This window comes from Eleutherodactylus coqui, chromosome 1 (genome assembly GCF_035609145.1).
Source record: "Eleutherodactylus coqui strain aEleCoq1 chromosome 1, aEleCoq1.hap1, whole genome shotgun sequence".
NCBI classification, from domain to species: Eukaryota; Metazoa; Chordata; class Amphibia; order Anura; family Eleutherodactylidae; genus Eleutherodactylus; species Eleutherodactylus coqui.
The window spans coordinates 24,365,011-24,383,024 of record NC_089837.1 but is presented as its reverse complement, the minus strand read 5'-3'; positions in this window follow the sequence as shown (position 1 = coordinate 24,383,024).

The following is an 18,014-nucleotide window of genomic DNA, read 5'->3' as shown; positions in this document are numbered from 1 at the left end:
TATTTTATGACATGTAGATATTACCAGTTTTTGCTATCACTGGACAACCCCTCTAACTTGACATTTACCTCATTATGATAATTTAAGTACAATGTGCTACAGTCCTGAAAATTGAGTTATCAAAATGAGTCACTTACATAAAAGCTACTACATTTCCACATATAACATCTCTAGTATCGAACCATGTTCTGACTGTGATATGATTAACCCCCCCTCCATTTACCTCATTGAGCTACTACTTCTATGTTCTCCCCAGTTTCTGTATCTTTCCTTTGGAAGAAGAAATCAATCACGTTCTGTAGAACCTTGGACATCTGACTCCTGAGTTTGGCTGTTCTGTAGATCAGGTAAGAAGAATGTAGAACTGGGAGAAAGTCCAAGACAATGCGAAGCCATACAAGGTCTATGCAGTAAAAAAAGTAATAAAAGACACCAAGAAAATGGCCAACGAAGAATACAGTGTTATATATGAAAGTGAAGGACACAAATTTCATCACTGAGTAATATGTCTCCAAATTGATGGATAAATTACTGCTCATCTTCATCTTTGCTGTGTGTTGATACAACGAGGAGAAGAGGAGGACTGAGGAAATGCAGTAGAAAAGAAGTGGGAAGGAAGCTACTGCAGTATAATTATATATATATTTAATACAAATACAATCTATGGATAGATTAGCAATGGTCCTATTGTAGGTTACACTGCTGTTCATGTCAGTGATAGACAGCATAAAGAGAATAAAACTGTTTAAAGCAGAGAGAGGTACTACGGCTACAATAAAATAAACAGTCCTGTGTATTATCATCCCCTTGAGATACAGGAACAGTCTGGTGTGGGAGCTGGAGATCTTCAGGCAGAAGACAATGGAGAGCAGGGATGTTAAACAAAAATTGTCATAAGTAAAGAAGTCATAAACTGAGCCTATAATAGGTAGAGATGCATAGGAATCCGGGCTGCTCAGGGGGAGCGTAGCCATGAACAAAAATAGAGTATTCACACTTTGAGCACCCATCCTGGAAATCCCAAGAGAAGTTACAACGTGGTCAACAGGAGTCACTGATCTTCCTTTCCACCAGTCGGTGACATTGACTCCTATAATAAATGAATGTATCAGCAGTCCTGCTGTGAGAGTAATCAGTGCTGGGACCAGGAGACCCAGATACTGGACGTCAGTGTCACCCTCTGAAGCCATTTCTCCTGTGTGTGAGGATCCGGATAAGACAGTGAGGCTGTATTGAAGGTTTAATCACAAAGTTTTCATTATTTAGTCAAATGTTAAAAGATTTACATTCGAAATATAGACTACATCACAGAAACTCTGTGTTGAGGTAGTTGTTAAGTCTGAATAGCAGATCACATAACATAGCCAGATCATTTTACAGCTGATATAGCAGAAAAAAATGCATGTACATTTACAGTCAACTCACTTTGTAAATATATATGACATTACTTATTCTTTACTGATCCTTAGTTATTGTCACAGATAAGTTTAGCTTGTTTGTCTAAAATGGCGACAGTAATCAGACTTGGCACTGGTCACTCTACTTAGTAAAGTCTTTAAGCTCCTGGTCTTACCCCTTGCCTTCCTCCAGGAGGGTTTGATCTGATTGCAAACAATGACCACCAACCGAGTACAGAGACAGAAAAAGTGAAAGCTGTGGAAAGCCTGGTGTAAATACAGAATATGTATACACGCCAAAGCAGACTTCTTAATCCAGGTTAGGTACAGGCTGGTTAAAAACACCATTGAGGGGGAAAAAGTACAAGCACATCAGGCAGTACAAGCATCAACAAGTACAAGCACATCAGACAGTGTCAATGTCAAGCAGTTCAGGGTTAGTCACTAATTAATTAAAGGGTCAGTGAATCCAGAGGATTACACATAGAATCATAGAATGGTAAAGTTTGAAGGGACCTCCAAGGTCATTTGGTCCAACTCTCTGCTCAATACAGGATTCACTAAATCATCCCAGACAGATGTCTATCCAGCCTCTGTCTGAAGACTTCCATTGAAGGAGAACTCATCACCTTCCATGGCAACCTGTTCCAATCATTGATTACTCTCACTGTTGTGGGAGATGATGGAGATGTTCGCCATTTTGTATGTGCATTTTCTATGATTTAGCTGTGTAGAACTACAATAAAGGACCTCTTGTGTAAGCAACCATCCCCACATATAAAGTGAAAGAGCAATCTATTGTTTACATAAGCTGGTTAAACCAGACTTTTATCAACAGAAGACATCAGCACAGAATCTTCAAATGAGAAGAACATACAAAGACCAGCATTGGAATAATTGAATTAGCAGACTGGACAAAAGACCCATCAACAGAAACTTATTATTCTTTGCACTTTAAAAGAAGACCAGTTTGAACCAAATGTTAATTGTCCCATGTGGCATAATCTTTACTGAACATGTCTGTTAATATCCTTCCCCCTCTTCTGGCTAAAGTGTTACATCATAAACACTCCACATGAGAATGACCTATCAGCACACCAAATGTTGTAATGCATCTGAATGTCCCACCTTCCTTTGTTCGAATACTATATAAACTTTTTCCCACCAAAATAAAAGCAGATGCCCTGTGGTATACACTCTCTGATGACGAGTCTTTCATTGGCTTCTCTGAGCTCCTATTGATCATATATAGTATACCACAGCATATCAAACAGCACATATTGTGCTAACACTGTCTAACATCTAATTTGTGTCTACTCCCTTTCAGTTTCATCCCATTGTTTCTAGTCTTTCCTTGTACAGATGAGAATAGGCCTGATCCCTCTGCACTGTGACAGCCCTTCAGATATTTGTAGACATCTATTAAGTTGCTTCTCAGCCTTCTTTTTTGCAAGCTAAACATTCCAGATCATATCATTAACCGTTACTCATAGGATATGACTTGCAGACCGCTCACCATTCTTCTAGCTCTTCTCTGAACTTGCTCCAGTTTGTCCATGTCTTTTTTTTTTAAATTGGGGTGTCCAGAACTGGATATAACATCCCAGATGAGGTCTGGCCAATGAAGAGTAGAGGGGAATAATTAACTTATGTGATTCAGACTCAATGCTTCTTTTAATAAATCCCAGAATTGTGTTTGCCTTTTTGCTATAGATAGATAGATAGATAGATAGATAGATAGATAGATAGATAGATAGATAGATAGATAGATAGATAGATAGATAGACGTAATAACAAACACTATTCTGCTGGTGGAGTCACTGTACATGCATTACTTATCCTGTACCGATCCTGATTTACATCCTGTATTATACTCCAGAACTGCACTCACTATTCTGCTGGTGGAGTCACTGTGTAAATACATTACTTATCCTGTATTGATCCTGAGTTACATCCTGTATTATATTCCAGAGCTGCACTCACTATTCCACTGGTGGACAAAGACCAACATGTTGAAATGTTGCTGTCATTTTTTTATCTGTCAGGGGGGAACAAAGGATGTTTTCTATACTACAAACCCAGCTGCTGCTGTTTTTTTCTTTTCTTCCTTTACTGATCCTGAGTTACATCCTGTATTATATTCCAGAGCAGCACTCACTATTCTGCTGGGGGAGTCACTGTGTACATACATTACTTATCCTTTTCTGATCCTGAGTTACATCCTGTATTATACTGCAGAGCTGCACTCATTATTCTGCTAGTGGAGTCAATGTGTAAATACAATACTTATCCTGTACTGATCCTGAGTTACATGCTGCATTATGCCCCAGAACTGCATTCGCTATTCTGCTGGTGGAGTCATTGTATAGCTTTGCATAGGAAATAATTAATGGAATCTAAATTATGATATGAGTTTAACATTTTTGCAAACACAAATATGACTTTGAATCCTTTAACTACAAAATTTACTAAATTCACTTCTTATTTCTGCTGCAAAAAAATTATAACTGTTACCAAAATTAAAACTAGCAAATTTGGTTACACCATCTCTCTGTGTCATCCCTTGGCCTTCTATCACTTGATAACCACTAAACACTGCTCTCATTTGAGAAGTGGATACAATTGTATCTAGTCTGGACAATGCCCTTTAGGCCAAATTGCCTTGATGCTAGAATGATACACTGTAGGAAACCTCAGAGTGATTTGTGGAGTTACTTCTAATGTGCTGCATTTTATGTAGCTCATTGTCTAGTCTGGTTACACTGAGCAGCTAATCATTCAAATACCAATTTAAAGTTACAGCTTTGCCCTCACACTTCCACACCTCCTCACAGTAATAATAGGGAAACAAGCTTATAGATGGAAACTTATTTTATTATCATTAGGAGTGAAATGATGCTGGAAAGGTCCACTTAGAAGCAGGAGGCATTTTTTGTAGCACTAAGGCCGTCTGCAGATGACCGGGTCGGATCCGGCTGTGAGAATTCTCGCAGCGGGACCCGACCCGAGCACCTGCAGAGAGCACCGCATACTCACCCGCTCCTGCAGCTCCGGCTCTTTCAAGTGCCGGTTGCCAGGCAGCCGGCGCATGCGCAGAGTGGAGCCGGCGGCCGGTGAGTGACGTTTCTGTGCAGGGCTCTGTGAGCCCCGCAGAGAATTAGAGCATGCCGCGGTTTGTTTGCTGCGCGTGATTTCGCGCAGACAAACCGCGGCCGTCTGCATAGGATTGCATGATGTAATGCAATCCTATGCAGGCGTCCATGGGCGGAAATTCTGTGGGGAATCCCGCCACGGAATTTCCGCCTGTCTGCAGGCCACCTATTAGTAGTATTTGTCAGATATTATATATCATATATAAAATGGGTTGTTATTCATGTGAGATTATGTAAACTGAATTGTTTATATATAAGAACAGGAATCATGCACAGAATAATGATTTTTTTTTTGCATTTAGAACTAGTTTGAAACCATGAACTAGTTAATACGTTAGAAGTAGAGATGAGCAAACACCAAAATGCTCGGGTGTTAGTTATTCGAAATGAACTTCCCGCGATGTTCGAGGGTTCGTTTCGAATAACGAACCCCATTGAAGTCAATGGGTGACCCGAGCATTTTTTTATATCGCCGATGCTCGCTAAGGTTTTCATGTGTGAAAATCTGGGCAATTCAAGAAAGTGATGGGAACGACACAGCAACGGATAGGGCAGGCGAGGGGCTACATGTTGGGCTGCATCTCAAGTTCACAGGTCCCACTATTAAGCCACAATAGCGGCAAGAGTGCCCCCCCCCCTCCCAAAAACTTTTACTTCTGAAAAGCCCTCATTAGCATGGCATGCCTTTGCTAAGCACCACACTACCGTCAACAAAGCACAATCACTGCCTGCATGACACTCCGCTGCCACTTCTCCTGGGTTACATGCTGCCCAACCGCCCCCCCCTCCCCCCCACAGCGCACACCAAAGTGTCCCTGCGCAGCCTTCAGCTGCCTCATGCCACACCACCCTCATGTCTATTTAGAAGTGCGTCTGCCATGAGGAGCAACCGCAGGCACACACTGCAGAGGGTTGGCACGGCTAGGCAGCGACCCTCTTTAAAAGGGGCTGGGCGATAGCCCACAATGCTGTACAGAAGCAATGAGAAATATAATCCTGTGCAACCGCCATCAGGAGCTGCACACGTGGGCATAGCAATGGGGAACCTATGTGCCACACACTATTCATTCTGTCAAGGTGTCTGCATGCCCCAGTCAGACTGGTAATATGTACCTTAACAGTAACCGCGTTGGTGGTAATGTGGTGGTGACTGCGGACCTAGTAGCGCGGTTGTATTTTGTTGGTTTTCGGAATGTGGCCAGGATTAAGTTGGCCGTGGCGGGGGATGTTTTTGAGGCACTACGTGTCCTCTCCACGTGTCCGTGGTTATATGCACCTTATCAGTAACCGCGTTGGTGGTAATGTGGTGGTGACTGCGGACCTAGTAGCGCGGTTTTATTTTGTTGGTTTTCGGAATGTGGCCAGGATTAAGTGGGCCGTGGCGGGGGGATGGTGGGGGGGCTCTCTTGTAGTGTCGGTAAAGGTGAAATTCTTGGACTGCCACCAGACGAACCAATGCAAAGGCATTTGCCAAGAATGTTTTCCCTGTTGGAGGAGGAGGGGGATGTTTTTGAGGCACTACGTGTCCTCTCCACGTGTCCGTCGTTATATGCACCTTATCAGTAACCGCGTTGGTGGTAATGTGGTGGTGACTGCGGACCTAGTAGCGCGGTTTTTTTTTGTTGGTTTTCGGAATGTGGCCAGGATTAAGTGGGCCGTGGCGGGGGGATGGTGGGGGGGCTCTCTTGTAGTGTCGGTAAAGGTGAAATTCTTGGACTGCCACCAGATGAACCAATGCAAAGGCATTTGCCAAGAATGTTTTCCCTGTTGGAGGAGGAGGGGGATGTTTTTGAGGCACTACCTGTCCTCTCCATGTGTCCGTGGTTATATGCACCTTAACAGTAACCGCGTTGGTGGGAAATGGCCTCGCCGCCATCATGTCTTTGGGAAGCCTCTGTTTCCACACCCCAGAGACATACCATTAGCAGCGGTATAGACAGAGCCCATAATTCGTAACATTTCAGCCGTAGCATTAGGACAGGCCCCACTAACATATCACTAGCAGCATTATAGGAGGAGCGCAGTCTTCGTTCCATGTCAGCAATAGTAGCACTCAAGACAGGCCCCAGTAACAATTCCGAAGCAGCAGTATAGCGGGAGCGCAGTCTTCATTCCATGTCAGCAATAGTAGCACTCAAGACAGGCCCCAGTAACAATTCCGAAGCAGCAGTATAGCGGGAGCGCAGTCTTCGTTCCATGTCAGCAATAGTAGCACTCAAGACAGGCCCCAGTAACAATTCCGAAGCAGCAGTATAGCGGGAGCGCAGTCTTCGTTCCATGTCAGCAATAGTAGCACTCAAGACAGGCCCCAGTAACAATTCTGAAGCAGCAGTATGGTGGGAGCGCAGTCTTAGTTCCATTTCAGTAGCCTTAGTATAGCCAAGGCCCAAGTTACATTTATGTAGCTAAAGTGTAGGCCAACCCCACACACACTTCTGTACCATGAGTGCAGGCGAAGAACATACAAATTGCTATGATTACACTGTAGGTGAGGGCCCCAAAAAATTGGTGTACCAACAGTACTAATGTACCTCAGTAAACATTGGCCATGCCCAACCAAGATGGCAGGTGAAACCCATTAATCGCTTTGGTTAATGTGGCTTACGTGGTAACTAGGCCTGGAGGCAGCCCAGTTTAACGAAAAATTGGTTCAAGTTAAAGTTTCAACGCTTTTAAGAGCATTGAAACATATAAAAATTGTTTCGAAAAATTAGATGAGTGAGCCTTGTGGCCCTAAGAAAAATTGCCCGTTCAGCGTGATTACGTGAGGTTTCAGGAGGAGGAGCAGGAGGAGGAGGAGGAATATTAGACACAGATTGATGAAGCAGAAATGTCCTCGTTTTGGATGGTGAGAGAGAACGTAGCTTCCATCCGCGGGTGCAGCCTACGTATTGCTTACGTATCGCTGCTGTCCGCTGGTGGAGAAGAGAAGTCTGGGGAAATCCAGGCTTTGTTCATCTTGATGAGTGTTAGCCTGTCGGCACTGTCGGTTGACAAGCGGCTACGCTTATCTGTGATGATTCCCCCAGCCGCACTAAACACCCTCTCCGACAAGACGCTAGCCGCAGGACAAGCAAGCACCTCCAGGGCATACAGCGCTAGTTCAGGCCACGTGTCCAGCTTCGACACCCAATAGTTGTAGGTGGCAGAGGCGTCACGGAGGACGGTCGTGCGATCGGCTACGTACTTCCTCACCATCCTTTTACAGTGTTCCCGCCGACTCAGCCTTGACTGGGGAGCGGTGACACAGTCTTGGTGGGGAGCCATAAAGCTGTCCAGGCCCTTAAAGACTGTTGCACTGCCTGGGATGTACATGCTGCTCGATCTCCGCACCTCCCCTGCTACCTTGCCCTCGGTACTGCGCCTTCTGCCACTAGCGCTGTCGGCTGGGAATTTTACCATCAGCTTGTCCGCCAGGGTCCTGTGGTATAGCAACACTCTCGAACCCCTTTCCTCTTCGGGAATGAGAGTGGGCAGGTTCTCCTTATAGCGTGGGTCGAGCAGTGTGTACACCCAGTAATCCGTTGTGGCCAGAATGCGTGCAACGCGAGGGTGACGAGAAAGGCATCCTAACATGAAGTCAGCCATGTGTGCCAGGGTACCTGTACGCAACACATGGCTGTCTTCACTAGGAAGATCACTTTCAGGATCCTCCTCCTCCTCCTCCTCCTCCTCAGGCCATACACGCTGAAAGGATGACAGGCAATCAGCCGGTGTACCGTCAGCAGCGGGCCAAGCTGTCTCTTCCCCCTCCTCCTAATCCTCCTCATGCTCCTCCTCCTCCTCCTCTACGCGCTGAGAAATAGACAGGAGGGTGCTCTGACTATCCAGCGACATACTGTCTTCCACCGCCCCCGTTTCCGAGCGCAAAGCAGCTGCCTTTATGCTTTGCAGGGAATTTCTCAAGATGCATAGCAGAGGAATGGTGACGCTAATGATTGCAGCATCGCCGCTCACCACCTGGGTAGACCCCTCAAAATTACCAAGGACATGGCAGATGTCTGCCAGCCAGGCCCACTCTTCTGAAAAGAATTGAGGAGGCTGACTCCCACTGCGCCGCCCATGTTGGAGTTGGAATTCGACTATAGCTCTACGCTGTTCATAGAGCCTGGCCAACATGTGGAGCGTAGAGTTCCACCGTGTGGGCACGTCGCACAGCAATCGGTGCTCTGGCAGATTAAAGCGATGTTGCAGGGTGCGCAGGGTGGCAGCGTCCTTGTGGGACTTGCGGAAATGTGCGCAGAGCCGGCGCGCCTTTCCGAGCAGGTCAGAAAGCGCTGAACCGCCAAATTAAAGACGTGGGCCAGGCATGGCACGTGCGTGAGGCTGCCGAGCTGCAGAGCCGCCACCAGGTTACGGCCGTTGTCACACACGACCATGCCCGGTTGGAGGCTCAGCGGCGCAAGCCAGCGGTCGGTCTGCTGTGTCAGACCCTGCAGCAGTTTGTGGGCCGTGGGCCTCTTATCTCCTAAGCTGAGTAGTTTCAGCACGGCCTGCTGACGCTTGCCCACCGCTGTGCTGCCACGCCGCGCGACACCGACTGCTGGCGACATGCTGCCGCTAACACATCTTGATTGCGAGACAGAGGTTGCGGAGGAGGAGGAGGGTGCTTTAGTGGAGGAAGCATACACCTCCGCAGATACCACCACCGAGCTGGGGCCCGCAATTCTGGGGGTGGTAGGACGTGAGCGGTCCCGGGCTCTGACTCTGTCCCAGCCTCCACTAAATTCACCCAATGTGCCGTCAGGGAGATGTAGTGGCCCTGGCCGCCTGTGCTTGTCCACGTGTCCGTTGTTAAGTGGACCGTGGCAGTAACCGCGTTGGTGAGGGCGCGTACAATGTTGCGGGAGACGTGGTCGTGCAGGGCTGGGACGGCACATCGGGAAAAGTAGTGGCGACTGGGAACTGAGTAGCGCGGGGCCGCCGCCTCCATGATACTTTTGAAGGACTCCGTTTCCACAACCCTATACGGCAGCATCTCAAGGCTGATGAATTTTGCTATGCGGACGGTTAACGTTTGAGCGTGCGGGTGCGTGGCGGCGTACTTGCGCTTGCGCTCCAACAGTTGCGCAAGCGACGGCTGGACGGTGCGCTGAACTACACTGGTGGATGGGGCCGAGGACAGCGGAGGTGAGGGTGTGGGTGCAGGCCAGGAGACGGTAGTGCCTGTGTCCAGAGAGGGGGGTTGCATCTCAGTGGCAGGTTGGGGCACAGGGGGAGAGGCAGGGGTGCAAACCGGAGGCGGTGAACGGCCTTCGTCCCACCTTGTGGGGTGCTTGGCCATCATATGTCTGCGCATGGTGGTGGTGAGGCTGTTGGTGTTGGCTCCCCGGCTGAGCTTTGCGCGACAAAAGTTGCACACCACTGTTCGTCGGTCGTCAGGCGTCTCTGTGAAAAACTGCCAGACCTTAGAGCACCTCGGCCTCTGCAGGGTGGCATGGCGCGAGGGGGCGCTTTGGGAAACAGTTGGTGGATTATTCGGTCTGGCCCTGCCTCTACCCCTGGCCACCGCACTGCCTCTTGCAACCTGCCCTGCTGCTGCCCGTGCCTCCCCCTCTGAAGACCTGTCCTGTGTAGGCGTTGCACACCAGGTGGGGTCAGTCACCTCATCGTCCTGCTGCTCTTCCTCCGAATCCTCTGTGCGCTGCTCCCTCGGACTTACTGCCCTTACTACTACCTCACTGCAAGACAACTGTGTCTCATCGTCATCGTCCTCCTCACACACAGAAAGTTCTTGAGACAGTTGGCGGAAGTCCCCAGCCTCTTCCCCCGGACCCCGGGAACTTTCGAATGGTTGGGCATCAGTGACGATAAACTCCTCTGGTGGGAGAGGAACCACTCCTGCCCAATCTAAGCAGGGGCCCGAGAACAGTTCCTGGGAGTGTTCCCGCTCCTGAGCAGGTGTCATTGTAGTGGAGTGAGGATGCTGGGAGGAAGGAGGAGCAGCAGACAGAGGATTCTGATTTGCAGCAGTGGACGGCGCAGAACTGCGGGTGGACGATAGCTTGCTCGAAGCACTTTCTGCCATCCAGGACAGGACCTGCTCACACTGCTCATTTTCTAATAACCGTCTCCCGCGTGGACCCATTAATTGGGCGATGAATGTGGGGACGCCAGAAACGTGCCTCTCTCCTAATCGCGCAGCAGTCGGCTGCGACACACCTGGATCAGGAGCTCGGCCTGTGCCCACACCCTGACTTGGCCCTCCGCGTCCTCGGCCGCGTCCACGTCCTCTAGTCCTACCCCTACCCCTCAGCATGCTGTATTACCAGTGATTTGATTTCACAGGCAGGAAATAAATTGGCGCAAGACTGCAGGCCAAATATAATTTTTTCCCTTTTTTGAAAACGAAAGGCCCCACTGCCTCTATTGAATGAATAATCTAAGTTTAATAACTGTGCTGTGTCCCTGCTAATGTGTCACAGAACTTGAGGGTAGCAGAGTTATTAACTCTGGCAGAGCAGGTATTTTTTTCCCAATTAAGGAAAGCAAATGGCAAAGCCAGCAGTAAACCGTAGCTGGGTGCGTCTGATTTTTTAACGTTGTACACGCAGCTCACACGTGTCCACAGCCCTTAGGACGGACAGAGGCAGGACAAATAGATTTTGTTTCCCTTTTTTTACACCAAAAGGACCCACTGCGTATATTCAATGAATAATCTAAGTTTAATAACTGTGCTGTGTCCCTGCTAATGTGTCACAGAACTTGAGGGTAGCAGAGTTATTAACTCTGGCAGAGCAGGTATTTTTTTCCCAATTAAGGAAAGCAAATGGCAAAGCCAGCAGTAAACCGTAGCTGGGTGCGTCTGATTTTTTAACGTTGTACACGCAGCTCACACGTGTCCACAGCCCTTAGGACGGACAGAGGCAGGACAAATAGATTTTGTTTCCCTTTTTTTACACCAAAAGGACCCACTGCGTATATTCAATGAATAATAACTGTGTTGTGGCCCTGCCTACACAATTCTTTCCCTGTAGTATCAATGGAGGGTGCAATGCTCTGCAGAGGCGATTTTGAGTAAAAAAAAAAATATGCAGCACAGCTAACAGCAGCCTGGACAGTACTGCACACGGTTAAATATGGCCCTAGAAAGGACCGTTGAGGTTCTTGAAGGCTACACTCACTCCTAACACTCTCCCTGCCTATCCAACACTTCTGTCCCTAATGCCGGGTGCAACGCTCTGCAGAGGCGATTTTGAGAAAAAAAAAAAAAGGCACTGCTAACAGCAGCCAACACACAGGTATTACTGGCCCTAATAAGGACCTTTGGGGTTCTTGAAGCCTACACTAACTGCTATTTCTCTCCCTACAGCAGCTCCGGTACCAGCAGCACTGTCCCTCATCTAACTCACAAGGCATCTGAGGCGAGCCGCGGGAGGGGCCGACTTTTATATTCGGTTGACATCTGATCTTCCCAGCCACTCACAGCAGGGGGTGGTATAGGGCTTGAACGTCACAGGGGGAAGTTGTAATGCCTTCCCTGTCTTTCAATTGGCCAGAAAAGCGCGCTAACGTCTCAGAGAAGGAAGTGAAAGTAACCCGAATACCGCATGGTGTTCGTTACGAATAACGAACATCCCGAACACCCTAATATTCGCACGAATATCAAGCTCGGACGAACACGTTCGCTCATCTCTAGTTAGAAGTTAGATATGAAGACCAAGCAAAACTTACATTCAGGCCGCTTTCACATAGCCAAGAAAATAAGATCACAACTACAGTGGAGTGATAGGAGGCATTTTTGACACAAAATATGCAGCAACATCACACGTGCATGAGCGCGATATCAGGATGAGTTTCATGGCCAATATCGCGCTCGGCCTCAGCCGGAAACTCCTGTGAAAATTTTGTAGTCTATATTTGGTAATCAGATGGGCCTCTAGTTTTTGGGAACCTTGTTTGCCTTGGGAATGACTGGTAAGTTGGACTTTAAACATGCTTGTGGTGGAATGTCTCCCTCCATTAATGTTTGGAGTATATTCCGGAGAGGCAGGGACAGAATGTCCTTGATTTTTTTTTATAATAGATGGCCTCAACTACTTCCTTAAAGGTAATATCAGTATTCAGGGACAATATTTGAGCTTGAGTAAGGGTAGGTATCGGTAGGGATTCCAGGACGTAACGCACCAGATTCTCTACATTACCCTTATGTTCCCTATATTAAGAAGAATAATAAATAATAAATGTATCATAAATGTTATCTGGGTTGGTTGTGGTGGTATTATGGGGATATATAGTTTAAATACTGAGTTCATATTTTGCTTTTCTCTGAGTTTCCTTGCTAACAGCCTATCTGGTTTATTTGCATATTTATAGTACTTATACATAGATTTGTAGGGAGGTATAAGGATCTTGAATAAGAGCCTCGTTCAGCCACCGTTCAAGCTAGATTTGGGGGCTTCATCCATATGAATCTCTGAAAGTACTGGGTCGGGGTCAGACCATAAACACGGGTAGTGTCTTGTTGATGTTAGGAGGGGTAGGAGGGACTTGGACATCAGCATATAGTCAAGTCTGAAGTAAGCATGGTTTACTGGTTAAAAAAGGTGTATCGCCTCTTTTTTTCCGTGGATCTTTCTCTAGCTATCGGCCAATGTTAATTGAGATAATTTATTCTCCCATACTTTCTGTTGAATGACTGAGAATCTATCTGGTATACTACTTGACCTGTCCAAGGTTGAGGAAAAGGGAACATTGAAATCCCCTGTCCATAATATCCTATACTGTGGGTATGTGAGACGTTTTTTAGGGATTAATCGTATAGTGAGAAAAGGGTTTTCTGAGGTAACATACATATTAATTATGGTCAGTAATTGGTTTTGTAGTTTACCCAAAAGAATACAGAATCTACCCTCTTGATCAATATTTGATTGCTCAACTTGGAAAGGGAATGAGTTATATAATAATAACTCCTCTATGCTTTTTTGGGGCTGTAGCCGTAAAGAATCTAGAATAGTGCTGGTGGAAGTATCTTGGGATGGAAGAATGAGAAAAGTGGGTTTCCCGAATACATTTAGTTTATGTTCTACGTATGTCAGGAAAGCCCCCTTCATTTTGTTTGGAGAGTTGAACCCCCTTACATTATGGAAAAATTAAACAAACAATGGTAAGTATTGAGTATAATGCTCCTTAGTCCTTCCCCCAAAAACCCCCTCATCCCTCCTGTAGCTGTCTATCTACGTGGACTAGAGTGAAACTGATGACCTGGAACCAAAAAAACATAAAAAAACAGATAATAGATACAAATCCCCTAAGAACGGAGCATAGGGACATCGTAAAAAAAAAAACAGAAAACAAAAAAGGAAGGCCTTAGGACCTTTGTAATCAAGATTTGTAACAATCTTCATTATTAGAAAACCAACAAGCTGTAATATTCAAGGCAACTATCTATCCATAACCAAACTACCACTATCAAATTCAAACATTCAGAGGCACTATTGGGACAAGCCTCTGTAGATTATTACACGGGTCTCAATATAGCTCTAAAACTTGTGTAATTCAGCACCCAAAAATTAACTTAGAATAGGGTAAACCGAACATCCTTCAGAACCTCCCACCCTATTTTTCTTTTGAAATCTTGGAATCCTTCAGGATAAGGTTGCATAACAGCATCTGTTATGATGGAGGGGATTGCCCTTTTTGAGAGTCCTGATCTAGTCAGATTTTATCGGGAGTGAGGCATGTTCCAAATGCGCCCAGGACGTTGGCACGAGGGCCCCTCCACCTGGGGCCTTTCCACAGAGACCTGCACTCTCTCCAGAGCTTCGTATGCCTCGTCAAGTGATCTGACTTAATATGATCTTCCGTGATGCTGGAAGTGGAGGGCAAAGGGGAAGCCGCATTTGTATCTGATAGTGGCTGACCTAAGATCTTGCGTAATTGGCCTGAAGGTTCACCCCTTAGTCAGGGATGTTGGGGCTATATATGTAAATAACTGAACTGAGAGGGGCAGTCCTGGTAATGCCAAAAGATTTCTGGAAGCTGACAGCAGCTGATCTTGGACTTCATTATAGTGCAATTTTAGGACTACATCTCTAGGGAGGTCCAGGTTTGGAGTACGGGCGAGGGCTTTATGGATCTGATCTACTCTGAGAGGTTTGGTCAATTTGCGTCAAAAGAGCTGAAAATAGGTTGATTGCCATTTCCTTTACGGTCATGATTGACTCCGGCAGTCCTCTTATACGGATGTTTGAACTTTGAGACCTATTCTCAAAGTCCTCATATTTTGCCTCTACGAGATCAATTCTAGCTTACATATCTGCTAAATGGCTCCTATCAACCTCTAGAGTATGGGCGATATCATCCACCTTTAGTTTTAATTTGTCTGTCTTCTGACCTACGTTCCGGTTTTGATCAGAACATTTTTAAACTGCGGCTTAAAGTTCGACTTTGAAGATCGCCTTCATCTGGGCCAGTAGAGTGGAATGGTTATTATGGATGCTTTTGATTTCCATGTCTGATCTCCTTTGTGGGCCTGGAGTACTGACCACAGGTTCTGATGAGCTCTGAGGGTCTAACAGAGAGGGTCTGTCATAGATTGAGATGTGAAAATCCCTGGTAGAGTGCCCCTCGAGTGTCTGAGAGATCCTTAGTATTTTGCCTTTGTTCTTGGTCATATGAACAGTGCAGTCTGAAAAGCCAAAGAGTGCTAATATATGTTGAATTAGATATTATAGTATAAAGGAGTGCATCTGTCCAGATAGAGCAGAATTCAAGGATACATTCTCCAGTCCATCCTGTTCTTCTCAAGCGTCTTGGAAGACTATACTTTGTTACTAGTAAAGTCCTAGCTCACCGATTATTTATCTTGGTGGCAGAAGAGTTCAGATAAAAATATAATAGATCTGTAAAATAGGATATCTAGCAAAAACCTCTTATTGTCCAGAATATAAGTGATGCATATATAAAGAAAGCTTACTCAGCTTCTTATACCCCCTCTCCTCAGACTAGGTGCTCCTTAACTGCACAGCCTAGATTTTGGCCACTAGCCAAAAGCAGCGGATGATTCACTTGCTTCATTCCAGGGCCTCTCAGCAAAATCTAGGCTGGGGACTTCCAGGGCCTGCCAGGCTTCACCCCTCTATCTCTTTTCTCTCCTTCCAGGAGGCTCCCTGGGCCTTGCCTTTATTGTCTCTTGTGCAGGTAGATGCAGCACTACCTCCTCCAGGTCTAGAGGTTATTGCGGCTGGGCCCAACGTGTCCATCAACAGCTGAGCTACCAGCACAGGCTGGCACCTCCGGAACCCTCTCACATCCTCCTTGTTGCTGGTGCCACACTCTGCAGCTGCGATTGCTTCACTCCTCAACCTCAGCTGAGGGCTCCGGTCCAAAATCCTCCGGCGCGGCTGATGGCAGGCCAGCTTCCATTGCTTCTGGACGCCCACATCCAGAACTTTATCTCAGGGATTACTTGGATCAGGTAAGCCACATCTAAACTCCGGCCTCAATTAACCGTAAGCGGTCTCAAACTACTCCTCCCTATCTTGGGAGAGCAGTGATGCAATTCTCCATTCCTGATGGTGTACCATGGCACCGGAAAGGTGCGGTAAAGTACTCACAGCACTGGAGCACTTCTATGCTCAAGCTCTGCTATGTTGTGGTATTGTTCAGTCTTCATTGCTCAGCCACACACTGTGGTACTAGCAAGTAAATAGTTAAACTCTTCCCTGAAGTCTCTTACACATGGCCAAGAAAATCACACAAATCTTGCATGAATATGAATCCCATTCTTTTGACATGAGTGATTTCTTTACTGCAAAATTGCACAGGAAAAAATTGTGGAGTGTCCTACATTTGGGCGTTCCCTCAGAACGCCTCACCCAATGTTTCAATGGGGCTGGAAAACACTTTGCAAGGCGGACAAAGTGCACACGAGCCCAATGCAAGGTTTCCCAATGAAAACAGCTGCACTGGAGGATCACAACTGTACTGAAGTGATGGAAGGTGTTTTTAACACAAAAATGCCTCGCATCCGCAGGTACCTCGCACATTGGCAAGTACGATGTTGGGCCAAGTTTCATGGCCTGATATCATGCTTGTCCGTGTGAAATTAGCCTGAGTCTGGCCTCTGTTGCTACACAAATGCTTTTGATGTGTTAATAAGTATCTACTATATGTATCCAGTCAGTACTCTCATTCGGTGGCCTAATATTTAAGGTGCGATCTGCAGGTTCAGCTGGGGTTTCTGGATGAAGTTATTCCAGTATTTGCCTTTAGCCTGCTCTATTTCTTTATTGATTGCCTTTGTATGATCCAGCTCTTGGACTCTGCCTATTGCCTAGCCCTTGGATTGTCTGCTGTTACCTGCATTTCTACATTTGGATCCTGACCTTGGCCTACTCTCCTGAATTGCCATTTATTCTTACCTGGGACTTGTAGTACTCATGATCCTGACTACTGGCTCAAACACCTGGTTTTGTCAACTACATTCTACTCGTGTTGTTGCTGCTTTAGACTCCTGCTCACTAATACAGAAGCCATGAAAGCCACACATATGTGACAGTCGACACCAACTTGCATTATGTATCCCACACTTGGTGTTCTTTATCCTGTGGTGTCAAGTGAGGCAGATGCTACATAAATGTAAAAGTCTGAACGGTATTAGTGTATCTTGAAGCCACCGTAAGCTAGGGGTTTGACAGGAGAAATGCTCCTGTCACACTCCTAGCTCCCGATTGGTGCAAGAATACAAGGTTCTGGAAGGTGATAGCATGCATTGTTGTGAAGCACCGGCGCGAACGTTGCTTGTCACTGAATAACCCCCGCCTGAGTGGGGTCCCTGAGGCCACAAGTGACTGTCCCCCCCTTGCGCTGTAAGGGTTCCCTGCTGTCACCCTCCCACTCCTACAGCGGTACAAGGTTGCGCGCGGCGGCTTCTGCGGCTGTCGCCAGCGGTGCTCAGCAGCACTGCAATGGGCCGCCGGCTCTGTCCGCAGTCTTCAATGCCACAGCTTCAGGCACCCCAGTGCCGCTCAACATGTCCTCCCCAAAGGCAGACCACCACCGCTGACTATCTTCTCCCCGCAATACAGCCCACCGCCGCTCCCCATGTCGTCCACCTTGCTGCCCAGCAACGCTCACCATGACGCTTCTGTGACTGGCCTTCCAGAGCCGCTGCAATGCTTTGAGCGCACAGATGTGCCTAACACAGGCTAACTGTGCTGCCTGGCATGAGGAGCCATAGTGACGACAGGGGCCCACATCCAAGCAGCACAGGTGAGAGGGCATAGGCGGCTGAGAAAAAAGCAGCAGCAGTATGAACAGGGAGACCGATGAGCAAGGGAGAGGGCCAGTCGGGAGCCATGCGTAAGTGACAGCACCACCGAGGATCTTGCTTCACAGCCGGGAGTACAGGTCCAACATGTCTATGAAAGTGGCCTGCCAGGACCTGCAGGGGAAACCTTCTGTACACCCAATCAGGTACAGGGGGCATCACCCAGCTATCACTCTTGACTCCACCGGGACT